Source organism: Schistocerca cancellata, chromosome 9, assembly GCF_023864275.1.
Source record: "Schistocerca cancellata isolate TAMUIC-IGC-003103 chromosome 9, iqSchCanc2.1, whole genome shotgun sequence".
Classification (NCBI taxonomy): Eukaryota; Metazoa; Arthropoda; class Insecta; order Orthoptera; family Acrididae; genus Schistocerca; species Schistocerca cancellata.
In genome coordinates, this window is record NC_064634.1 from 423,524,879 (window position 1) to 423,536,238 (window position 11,360).

Below are 11,360 nucleotides of genomic sequence, written 5' to 3' on the forward strand. Positions count from 1 at the left end.
CATAGTACTCAGAGCCATTTTTGTATCTGTTTCTCCCTTCCTCCTTGCTGTCAGTCCATCTCCTCCTCCCCCCTTCTCCCTGCATATTGTCACGCTCACCCCAATAGTACGACGCTGGTGGTTCTTAAACCCACAGTATTTTTTTCCAAATTCCAACTGATATGTGTACCAAATTGGGTCAAAATGAGATTTCTACCTGCGTTTTTGCCCACCTGTGCACATTTCAAATACATTACACTTGTTTTTAATATATGGGGGAGATTTCGTAAATGAGGCACAGGTTAGTATTACTGATGATTGTTTTGGTACTCCGTCTTCAGGCCACAAGTGGCCCATCGGGACCATCCGACTGCCGTGTCATCCTCAGCTGAGGATGCGGATAGGAGGGGCGTGTGGTCAGCAAGCCGCTCTCCCAGTCGTTATGATGGTTTTCTTTGACCGAAGCCGCTACTATTCGGCCGAGTAGCTCCTCAGTTGGCATCACGAGGCTGAGTGCACCCCGAAAAATAGCTACAGTGCATGGCGGCCCGGATGGTCACCCATCCAAGTGCCGGTCACGCCCAACAGCGCTTAACTTCGGCGATCTGACGGGAACCGGTGTATCCACTGTGGCAAGGCCGTTGCCGTTGATTGTTTTATACAACAGCAATTAAAATTACGTCAGAGTAGTTGGGAGCTTGAGGATGAAGCACGTGTTTTAGTTTTCTTGCTGTGTATTCTAATATGAAATATTAGAAAGGTAGAAATTGGACCCTGCAGGGGTCTCGTATACTGTGACTGTCGATGACCACAAATCTTACGTCAAGATCGAAACTTTACGCGACAAAAACTCGACAGAAATCCAAATTAAGTGAAGCTTGTAGTGAGTTTACAGTAGACCATAGTACACTTTCACGTTGGGTTAATCGTTTTTGTGGCGGTCGTATGAGAATAGACGGTAATCCAAGACCTGGAAGGCCAAAGACATCAACAGATGAACGAAGTGGTAAGTTTGAGGTAGATGCCCTTGAAGAATATCGCAGTGCGGCTTGTTAGAAACTCTCTGAAGCCACGAGAATTCGCCAGACATCAGTATTCCCTAGTCTGACAAATGATTTGAAGAAGAGAAAAATTTCTGCGATATGTGTCCCTTGTTTTTTGACTGCTAGAGAGAAGCAGAAACACCTGGACATTGCAAACCTGCTCAAACAACGATCCGTTCGTGAAGGTCATAGATTCTTGGTCGAATCATCGCTATTAATGAAACCTGTATTAGAGACTGAACCGGAATTGAAATCACAGTCCAATGAATGGAGAGCAAATAATAATTTTTGCATGTGATCACCAAGGAATCATCGTGACAGAGAAGGACCCACGTGGAACAAATGTCACAGCGATGTATTGTCGTAACTTCGTGCAAAACCTGTTCAGGAAAATGCATAAATCCCGACCTCAGTTCCTCATTCTCCTCGACAAAGCCCGCCGCATATCGGCAATGTTGTAGTACAAAAGCTGCGCAAGTACATATAGGAAGTGTTTCCGCATCCTCCCTTTTGCCCGGACATGAATCCACGAGATTTCGACTGGATTCCGAAGGTGAAAAAACCTATGCGTGGACGTCTTTATCTTTCTCTGGAAGAGCTTTCTACCACCGTAACCCGAGCCATTTCGCACATGAACCGATGTCCTGGATGGAATAATAGAGTCTGCGAGGGATTGGGATTCAGTCTTAGAGAAGCAAGGAGGCTATACTGAAGGACTGTAAAGAAATATTGAAAAAAATGAACGTGTAAGAAAAAATGATGTGCATTATTTATGAAATGTTCCTTGTATTTTACACGTTCTTGTACACATATTTCACCTGTATCTGCATCGAATTTCGCCTTGTAGTTTCATTTTCACGCAGATCAATGTTTATAACGTCACATCTTCTAAACTATGAGCTGTACAATGAAATAATTTTGCGGTACATTCCGTGGTCTATATGGCTGTTGTCCGCCAAACAGCGTTGTGAACAGAGTTAGAAGTATAGAAGTAGTAATTGAAATCGTCATATTTGGTGACAGAACTTTTCACGCATTTCAGTAATTCCTTTCACATCTCCTGAGTTATGCCTCATACAATGCTACATTTATGTAGTTACATTCAGTGACTTACGTGGATACTCTCTGCGAAATGTGCTGCGAATAGAGTTAGTACTAAACAAGTAAGAAATTAAAACATCATGCTTGATGTGGCAGTTTTTCATTCATTCCAGTTTTTAACGTCACATCTCCTGAACGGTGAGTGGTACAGTGATTTATTTTGGTACGTACATTCAGCCGCAGATGTCGATACTGTCTGTGAAAATTGTTGTGAATAGAGTTAGTAGTAACGAACTAATAAATATAAACGTCTTGCTAATGCGGCAGCTTTTCATGCATCTCAGTGTTTATAACGTCACATCTCTTCAACTCGTGGCGAACGACAAGTGCAGGCCAGTACGACGTTAGTAATGTAGCGTACGTGGCCAGCGATAAATATCTATCAAAGCCCGTTGGTCAAATATTTGACAGTGTAGTAGGGGAGCGTTTAGCAAAGATCTTGGACAAAAGTCAGAGCGAGGTCCAAACTTCGATCACAGTTCGCCATCATATACGTGTCGCTTCGCCTGATTTAGTTCATTTAAGTTTTGTAAAATGACGAAGTATATTTTTTTGCGTGGGTACCACCACAGTGATCATTGCGAAGTATGAAAAATATGAAAATCTTCATAACGCAAATCACGCTGATTACAAAAAACCGTAATAAGTAATTGGAATCTTACCTAGAAATAGCTACAGCAATCAGCTGCATTCGAAGTTGTTGCACTGTGGATGTTGCAAAGTCACACATAAAAAGCAAGGATATCAAAGGAGATGGATATGTGAAAAGTCAAGTGTGTTTGAAGTGTACACAAGTGAAATAAGTGTATGTGTTTGCACTATAAATAACGTAAGTGGAACTTCATATATACCTCCTTAGGTGATTTACATGTTGGTTCAGATGTTTCTGAAATACTTGGTAAAATGGTACACGGTAGGATTCGAGTATCGTAAGCCGGAAGAAATTAAAACGTTTTGCTTGATGCGGCACTTTTACTGCATGAACAGTGAAAGGGTAGTAAGCGATAGACGTTTTTCTTCTCTTCATTTTGTGAGGGTCGTCTACGAGGAAAGTTTCGTAAAGTTTATAAATTATGTTAAAGTTTGTTATATGTCTCTAAGTGCTCTCATTCTGAAATATATATTTCGCGTGTGGTGCACTATACTGATTTTTCACTTCCACGCCCACAACATTGACAGTTAAGTGTTTCTTACCCGACAGTGGTGATTTCCAGACGGTAAATGATATGTTCACTAAGTTAGGTTGAAATTGGTCCAATTTTTTAGGAGATGTGGAACTTACATACATACACAGACACATAGATATAATATAACATGTGTGGATTTGGGTACCGTTGGACAACAATGAATTACAAGCTTAATCGGATACCTCTACCGCAGATTTATGCTTCCAGTGGGCGCAACAGAAAGAGCGCTATATCGGCCAAAATTGTCCTATGGCTGGAATGTGGTAAAATCCGGGGTATCACATGGTACTACTGTTAAGAGTCCGTTGGTCTTCATAATGACAAATAAATTTCTCTGCCTGCGTCAAATCTCAGTCACAAAATGAAACAAATTTAAAGGCTGACAGTTCAACTAAATGCCAAGGAAGTACAAAGAACTTAAATTGAGTCAATCACATAGATGATGTTGTGGGGAAGGAAAACCAAACACATAGTTTTACTGACAGAACGCTTGGAAGATGCAACAGGCCAACTGAAGAGGCTGGCTGCACTACGGTTGTCGTTTCTCTGTTAGGGTATTGCTGTGTGGTATGGCACCCTTACCAGATAGGACTAACGGAAATCGAAAACGTCCAAAGAAAGGCACGGCGTTTTGTATTACCACCAAATAATGTCACGGATATGATAAGGCGTTATTCGTTGCGGCGAGGTCTTTTCACAAAATTTCCGTCACCAACTTTCTCCTTCGACCGCGAAAATATTTTATTGACGCCAACTTACGTAGGAAGAAACGATAATCACAATAAAATAAGAGTAATCAGAGCTCATACTGAAAGATTTAACTGACCATGTTTCCTAAACGCTTTTCGAGAGTGGAACGATAGAGAAACTATCTGAAGGAAGTTCGATGAACCCTCTGCCAGGTACTTAATTGTGAATTGCAGAGTGGTCATGTAGACGTAGATGTAGATGTAAATGAGTAAATATTATACTTACCATACCTGCGAACACATTCAGGGTCATAGACAGAAAATAAATGCTGCTATTAATCTCTGTTGTCTCCGACACTGAAACGTTAAAGCTTAATCTATTTTGCATGCTACCACTCTGTTGTATTCTGTCATATTATACACGATGAATCCGAAATGCACCGATAAAATTTGGGAGTTTGGTCAGAGATATAATGTGAGTATTATGGTATAACCGTGGTCTTCGGTGGCTCGTTACAGAGTAACAATATTATTATGATTGATACAGTTAGTTACCCAGCTACTTTTCGTTTAAAATACCTCGACAACAACTGTAAAGCCTGTAATATACTGAAAGAGATTTCACATTAGTCTGTATAGTCAAGCCGACTGAGTAACGCAGTCCAGACTAGTGTTTCCTAAACTGTGTTCCGCTGAGCACTGGTGCTTCGCGGGAAGTGAATAAGTGCTCCGGGAAAATCTGGTAATATCATGGCGTGTTTTTTCGACATTTTGAGGAAACTAATTAGTTTTTTAAACATTTTATTATAATTTCTGTGCTGTTCGTTACGATTTAATTGAAGCAGTCACTGAATAAAAGTTTTCCTCAATAACAAATGTTACCAATCAAAATAAACAAGATGTTCCATCAAAGCATCAGGATTCACAACGTATTCCACCAGTGTAAAAGCTTGGGGACCTTTGGTCTATATATACACTGAAGCACCAAAGAAACCGGTACAGACATGCTTATTGAAATACAGAGGTATGTCAACAGACAGAATATGGCACTGCTGTTCGCAATGCCTATATTAGACAACAAGTGTCTGGCGCAGTTGTTAGATCGGTTACTGTTGCTACAATAGCATGTTATCAAGACTTAAGTGAGTTTCAACGTGGTTTTATAGTCAGCGCAAGAGCGATGGGATACTGCATCTCCGAGGTAACGATGAACAGGGAATTTTCCCGTACTGTCATTTCACGAGCGTACCGCGAAGATCAGGAATCCGGCAAACATAAAATCTCAGACATCGCTGCGGTCGGAATAACACCCTGCAAGAACGTGACTCAAGAGAACTGCTGCAGATTTCAATGTTGGGCCTTCAACAAGTGTCAGCGTGCGAACTATTCAACGAAACATCATCGATATGGTATTTCGGAGCCGAGGGCCCACTCGTGCACCCTTGATGACTAGGCTCGTCGGCTGGTCCCGGCGGAGGTTCGAGTCCTCCCTCGGGCATGGGTGTGTGTGTTTGTCCTTAGGATAATTTAGGTTAAGTAGTGTGTAAGCTTAGGGACTGATGACCTTAGCAGATAAGTCCCATAAGATTTCACACACATTTGAACATTTTTGAACTAGGCCCGTCAACATCACATTGGACTGTTGATGACTGCAAACATGTTGCCTGATCGGGGGAGTCTCGTTCAAATTGTACCAACTGGAGGGACGTGTACGGGTGTGGAGACAACCTCATGAACCCATGGACCCTGCATGTCAGCAGCGGAGACTCTGTAATGGTGTGCGACGTGTGCAGTTGGAGTGATACTTCTAGATACGACTTTGACAGGTGACACGTAGGTAAGCATCCTATCTGTTCACCTGCGTCCATTCCTGTCCATTGTGCATTCCGACGGACTTGCACAATTCCAGCAGGACAATGCCGTCGCTGTCAGAATTGCTACAGAGTGGGTCCAGGAACACTCTTTCGAGTTTAAACACTTCCGCAGGCCACTAATCTCCACAGACATGAACATTATTGAGCATATCTGGGATGCCTTGGAAAGGTGTTGACCGATTTGCACCCGGTATACGGGTTCACAGAATTCAATGGGTGAGGGGCACAGCGAAGGTATGCTGAGCTGTTCCCGCAACATTGGGAACATTGGGAACTTCATCATAGTACTTTTGCATCTGTACATAGGTGACTAAGTGCGTTGTGTGTTGTACGTTTGTTTGCATATCATAGTGTAAGGGTGTGTTTGGTTTTGTTTGAATAGTATGTTTTTGGTTTTCGAAATTACCAGTGGTACACATCCCACAGAAGTAGTTCATGTGATACGTTGGGAGTATCGTGGTATCACTAAAAAGGGTTTAAACAATTATGATGTATATACGTATATATGTACACGGAAGCCATGAATGAAAATTTGTACCAAGGTCAGGATTCCAACTTGAGTCTCCTGCTCACTTTACAGTCTGTATATATACATGGTAGATGTTTAAGACTTAGAAAGGTCACTGGAGCCATACAGTTTCATATTCTTAAGGCACCTGTGCCTTGGTTTCAGGCAGGTTCCCCCGTTTCATTCGATACTGAAGTGCTATTCCGATACAATTGGTGAGCCTCTGCAAAATTGTTTGAGGTCAAAATTGTTTGAGGAAAGGGAATTTGGGCTGAGGAATGAGGTGTCCATTCAGTTGCGCAAAGCCAGTGTGCCAGGGTGGCGTAGTGGTCAACATATCTGGCTAGTGATTAGGAGACACGGATTCAAATCCAGTCCTCGGTACAAGTTTTCGTTTGTCACTTGTGTCTACATATTTACATCATAGATGTTTGAGACTTGGAAAGGTCTCTGGGATCATATAATTTCATTTGTTTAAATAACCTTCGCCAACAGCCAAACAGCCTGCGAAACTTGTAGTGATTCCTGTTAAAGTCGAGTGCTATCAAGGTACTTACGATCGTGTGATATCTTCTGAGTGTGGCACACAAGATGTGTGGGACGAATATTCGCGATGTGTGCGTGGGGTATACACACCCACTTAAAATGCCGGCCTGTTACAACCAGCCCGCGCCATCTCGTTTTCGGCAATGCTGACGAGAGGAGTTGTGACAATCAGTATTCTTACTTGCACATCACTGTAGTTCCCGCTTCCGCCGATCTACGGTACACGTTTAAGACTAATAAAATGCTAACGAATATTGTTGAAAAGAAAATCGTTAACAAGAATATTGGTGTACATCTGGCCCATCTCGGCTCACCGTACCACCCGCCGGGTCCCGCAGACAACTCTGTAAATTCGCAGACCGACATAGCCCCGTAACTGTTGCTACCTTCAGTAGTTGCTTTCTGGCGTAGATCGGAAGTGTTGTGTCCGCCGCAGATAGCGTGCTCTGGCGAGATACGCAGGTACACTTATCTTTCACACCTCGCCGCGAGGAATGCGCGCTCCGCCGACTTACGGCGACAGGTCACGCGCCGCAGCGAGCGCGGCCGCATATTTCCGCCAAGTGAGCGAACAGCAACACAGGGGCGCCACGGCCGGCGCTGACAAATCGCCGGCTGCCATTTGTCCGTTTATTCAGCGTCAGCATCTGGCTGCGCGAGCCAGCGATGTACACAAGACCGGCCAATTAACAGGCCGACGACCTCAGGGTTTGTGTGGACGGATCCGAGTGCCCAATTCCGCGCAGCTGGTCACAATTTCTCTTTGTATTAATTATTGACTACCTTAGCGCCTGCTGCTTCGCTCGCATTTGCGTAGTCATCACAACAAAAATAATTTTATAAACATGTATACGCCCTGTAAAAAAAATTAATGTATTAAACTGCCGTTACTTTTTTATGCAATTCTGACAAAGCCGATCTGTCATGGTGGTGGTGATCAGTAAATTGCTTCCTCTGGTTTAGTTTAGTTCACAAATTGCGTCACCTTCTAAACGTTTCTCGCTAATTGTGACCATAGAAGCATGGTTTTTTCGCATATTCTTCTGACCAAAAAGCGTTTCTGGCAGCCGCAGTAGGAGGTTATTGTTAATCCTACCTTTTGAGTTCTTGTGGTATTATTTCCATACAAACTTTCGTCGCATAACACATATCTCTCTATTTCTAACCGAGAAGTAAAGTACTAATTTTGATAGATTTAGCTTTCAAATGTTTTACTATAACGAAATATTTTCATAAAAATTTTCATCTCCTGTCTCACCGTCTTACGGGTTGAATTTTTCAGAAACACTAAAGCATGTACTTTTTTAAATTTCTAACCGAGAAACATTCGTAGATGTAGCTTTATAAATGCTTTCATAATGAAAGACTTTCCATTCCCAATTTTACGCCTCTAGGGGTTAAATTTCCAAAAACACTGAACACTTCTTTTTTCATTTTCAGTCGAGAAGGGAGATACCAGTTTTCATAGATGCAGCTTTAAAAATGCTTTGGAAGTTCTTTAATAATGAGTTATTCGAAAAATCATCCACTGTTCTACCCACTTAGGGGCTGAATTCCAAAAAATTCTGAAATACAATTGTTCTATTTCCGACCGAGATAGCTGGCCGAAGTGGCGGAACGGTTGTAGGCGCTTCAGTGTGGAACCGCGCGAGCGCTACGGTCGCAGGTTCGAATCCTCCTTCGGGCATGGATGTGTGTGATGTCTTTAGGTTAGTTAGGTTTAAGTAGTTCTAAGCTCTAGGGGACTGATGACCTCAGAAGTTAAGTCCCATAGTGCTCAGAGCCATTTGAACCATTTGAACCGACCGAGATACTAAATACAAATTTTCGTATTTTTAGTTTCAAAACTGCCTTAGTAGCAAAATATTTTCAAAAAAATCTCTCCTCCCATATTTCACTCCTTTAAAAGACTTTCGAAAAATCCCTTCTTAAACGTTGGTTGCAGTATAAGAGCAACAGCATCTCCAAATTTGAAGTTTCTATCCTTAGAAATTTGGTCTAGGTGATGATGAGTCAGTGAAGCAATCAGGACTCTTCTTTTATATGGAGGGATACGCAACAGTGACTAGAGGGTTGGGTTGGGTTGTTGTGGGGGAGGAGACCAGACAGCGAGGTCATCGGTATCATCGGATTAGAGAGGACGGGGAAGGAAGTCGGCCGTGCCCTTTCAAAGGAATCACCCAGGCATTTGCCTGCAGCGATTTAGAGAAATCACGGAAAACCTAAATCAGGATGGCCGGACGCGGGTTTGAACCGTTGTCCTCCCGAATACGAGTCCAGTGTGGTAACCACTGCGCCATCTCGCTTAGTAAATGTGACTATATATCATGTTTGTACCGTGCAATAATTACGCTCACCAAGCGCAGAGAGACAATATTAACAACTCTGTAATGCATGATGATTGTCAAGGCAAAACTTAATCTTTGTCCACAGCTCAGTAAATATGTAAGCGGAGCAGCGCCGAATAGGGGGTCATTCTAGCGACGAGGCACGCCTCACACGGGGAAACCCACTGACACACACGACTTTCACAAAGATTAGACTGTTCGGCCCTGCCCCGGAGAACGAGTATGACGGAAATGGTAAAACTGGTCAGCGGGTCGCTTGCTTCTGTCGTGAGCGTCTATGGTTGCAAGACGGTGGAGACAAGGGTAGGTCACAAGCTGTTGGATGTACGCGGCCTACCACAGAACGTGAAGTTCGAAGGACTGCCCACGTTGTTAACCAATATACTCGGGCAACTATGGCAGATCTGCGGATGCAGTCACAACACTTTCGGAGCATACCGTGCAGCGCACGTAGTTAAACATGGCTATCCACAGCAGACGACCTATACATATTCCCAAACTGACCGCCGGCCGCGGTGGTCTAGCGGTTCTAGGCGCTCAGTCCGGAACCGCGCGACTGCTACGGTCGCAGGTTCGAATTCTGCCTCGGGAATGGATGTGTGTGATGTCCTTAGGTTAGTTAGGTTTAAGTAGTTCTATGATCTAGGGGACTGATGACCACAGATGTTAAGTCCCATAGTGCTCAGAGCCATTTGAACCATTTGAACCCAACTGACCACACGACACCGTCATTTACGATTCTACTGGGCACGGGATCATGAATATTGGACCGTGGAACAATGGAAACGTACATTCTGGTCGTATGAGTCACATTTGATGCTACATCAGGTTCACAGTCATGTTCAAAAATCCGATATATCGGAAATGTCGATTTTACACCTGATATTTCGTTAAAATGGATACCAGTAGGCAAGTTATCGAAAAATCAAAATATTGATACCAGAATTTTGCCAGCTCTAGCTCATATGTCACTATATTCGAATTGCTGAAAAATACGAATTTGATACAGTAAACTGTGTTCGAGGCTAAGCTTCGCTTCTCGGCGTATTACTTTCTACACGCTGACGCATTGTTAGTAAATTATGCTTCACTAGATTCCACAGGTATAAATATTAGCAACACTATAAGACTATTGCGCACGGATCAGAACTGTCATTAGACAACCAAAAGAGCTGCAGGAAGACTTGCTGTAATGAACGGGCCATCTCTTTGAATGTGGATAACTGCAAGATACTTATAACGAAGGGAAAGAACCCCGTAGGGTGTGGCCACAATATCACTGCTGAGCAACTTGACCATGACACATTGTACAAGCGTAAATACACTGCCCAACTAAAGGGTCATTTTTTCGAAACCCCGTTATTGTCTCCCATTGAGACGCAGAACTTTGATTTGGCTCAAAGCTACCGACAGTCTTCCTCTGTAATGGTGTAAAAACATTACACTCTGGGAAGTCAATCTTAGACAAGGCGACGCTTCAAACAGCAAGGCGTCGAAATGTGCGAAAAAGAGGCCAGAGCTCCGAAGTTCCTGTGAGATTTAAGGGGGTTAGTGATGCCACAATGGCACCAATTTTCGCCTCAACTCTGCCCTACGCCACCGTGGACGTGTCACACGATGGGAAGGTCATCCAACCCCTTGTTACCCACATTTCATCCCTTTTTTTGACGCGTCTGCGATTGACGTCAGAACCTCCAAGTCTAGTTCTGAAATCGGGTGGTTTTCTTATGGTTGGCCATGGGAAACGTTACAGACACACCACTGCTCACTCGGTACGAAATGGTCTCAGGGTACAGTACAAAGGGCGTCAAGGAAACCATTCCTTCCCTTGGAGTGTTGATTCCCACGGAAACGACACCTCACTGTGCGATGAGCAACAGTGCGACGTTCTTGTTTATCTTTGATACCGCTGACACACCGTCTTTTCCCAGGCGATGCAAACCTTCCTCAAGGGACATCAGGGGCCTGCAACCACATTCAACGTAATCACACACCTTTGAGGTGTAGTGCGACTGCAATTTTTACTATGGTGTACAGGCTGTAACCACGAGGGACCATTCAAAACGATTCGATAAATTTTTGACA

At 43.4% G+C, this 11,360-nt stretch overlaps 1 pseudogene; it reads right to left on the reverse strand.

Moving 5' to 3' along the window:
• Positions 1–507: 507 nt before the first annotated feature.
• LOC126102343 (5S ribosomal RNA) lies at positions 508–625 on the reverse strand (annotated as a pseudogene).
• Between the last annotated feature and the right edge of the window lie 10,735 nt (positions 626–11,360).